At 49.1% G+C, this 1,809-nt stretch overlaps 1 pseudogene across 1 annotated transcript in view; it reads left to right on the top strand.

Annotated features, from left to right (window-relative positions):
* The first annotated feature begins 843 nt into the window (after positions 1 to 843).
* Positions 844 to 1,809, top strand: part of LOC100963592 — a 16,403-nt pseudogene continuing 15,437 nt past the window's right edge. Inside the window, exon 1 of the transcript XR_154888.2 lies at positions 844 to 979. The product of XR_154888.2 is annotated as a 40S ribosomal protein S12 pseudogene (transcript). The remainder of the gene's footprint in view (positions 980 to 1,809) is intronic.

Here is a 1,809-nt window from a genome sequence, read left to right on the forward strand (position 1 = left end):
TGTCCCCAGAGGTTACTGGATTCTAGGAGCCTGAGTCACACCAAACACATGCCCAGCAGACTGATGGGGAAATCACTTAACCCCCACAACATCTTGACTGCCAAGCTGATTTGGCATTCGTGTTAGCTATAGGCAGGTCACATGAAAGCCAGATGTGGCTGAGATCTTTTGTGGAACAAAGCAGGGTGTGTCTAGATGGAGAAACACAGAAATGTCAAAAGTTGAATTCTCAACACCACGCTGCTTCGTGGGTCTACCCTCAGAGGGAGGGTGTGGCTTAGATGTCCTTTGTGGCCAGGGTTACTAAAGGACCATTGGAAAGACCCAGGTTACCCAGATCCTTATGTATCATGATCTGATGGCACCTCAGGGCAGGGTCCTAGAGTTGGCATCTTCAAATCCCCCAATGTACTTGTCATGAGATGACAGTTTTTAAGCTCTCAAGCTCATATGGTTTTTGGGTCAGGATGCTGGGTCGTCCCTTGGACAATGCTGGGGCTAAAGAGGCTGTGAAGAGTCCGAGCCCAAAAGGCCTTGCCCCTCTGTGCATTCTTTCACCCTGCTTGTCATGTGGTCTATAAAGGGGACTTGTGAAGGAAGCTAATATCAGCCATTCATTTAACCGAGAATCTGTCTAGTTCTAGACTCTAAGGGTCTTATCCCTGTAGCGTCAAATACTGAGTAGAATCTTCTGGTTTAAGCTTATTTTTTCATTGGTACACAGTTTGGGCCCATCTGAGTGGCATCTACAAATTACATGAGTAAGTGATCAGCTACAAAGGTGAGGGCACAGAAGAGAAGACACCCTATCCTTGTGAATGACATCTGGAATGGGCTGCCCACATGCACCTGCTCAGTGCCCCAAGGGGTGACATGCTTTGGAAACTGGGCATCTGGGCTGGACATGCTATCTCGGCTGAACACATCTCAAGTGGGTTGCGGGGGTTCAACCTGAAGGACCCTTTTGAAAGTCTACCAGGTAAGGGCCCAAGAGCACTGCCCCTACCCTCCTCAGGGCACACTGTCTGCTAGGACACAGTTTTGTGCACTTGAAGTTGTCTCAAAGGCCCCACGTGCCCTAGGAGCGAAAAGGCAGTGGGAGTCTGCAAACAGGCAGAGGGAGAGGCAAGGGCAGGTTTCCTTGGGGGCTCAGTCAGATATGGGAGCAGGGGTGGGGGATGGGAACCAGGCTCTTCATCTGGTGTCAAAGTGACCCTTCTGTTTTTATTTCTCTGTTCATAGCTGTTCCTCTTAACTGCCAGGGGGACCGACTGATTGTTCATTCCATACGTTTCAGCTACACACACCAATAATATTTCACTTATTATGTCTATCAATACCCATGTAATAAATAACCCCTGGAGCCTTCTGGTTTTCATTTCACTCCTGTGTCTGTAGGGGTCCCCACAGGAAACAGGTGGCACACCCAGATTAGTGTGATCAGGACAGTTTTTGGAGAACTACACACACCACTATGGGTGGAGGGACTCACGTGGAGGGGATACCTCAGGGGCAGAGACCTCAGGAAGCCGGACCCGCTCTTCTCTCCTGTCAGGCTCTCATGCAACATAGCCAGATTATATGTGCATGCAGGATGGTGAGTAATGTTTTAGCACAAATGTGTCCCAAATATTGCATGAGATGTGCTTATACTTAAACATTATTCATTGTTTACCTGAAATTCAGATTTAGGCTTGGCGCCTGTGGCTCAAGTGGCTAGGGCGCCAGCCACGTACACCTAAGGTGGTGGGTTCGAATCCCCAGCCCAGACCCGCCAAACAACAATGATGGCTGCAACCAAAAAATGGC

The sequence above is a fragment of the Otolemur garnettii genome, unplaced genomic scaffold (assembly GCF_000181295.1).
Source record: "Otolemur garnettii isolate 467f Iridium unplaced genomic scaffold, OtoGar3 scaffold00249, whole genome shotgun sequence".
Classification (NCBI taxonomy): domain Eukaryota; kingdom Metazoa; phylum Chordata; class Mammalia; order Primates; family Galagidae; genus Otolemur; species Otolemur garnettii.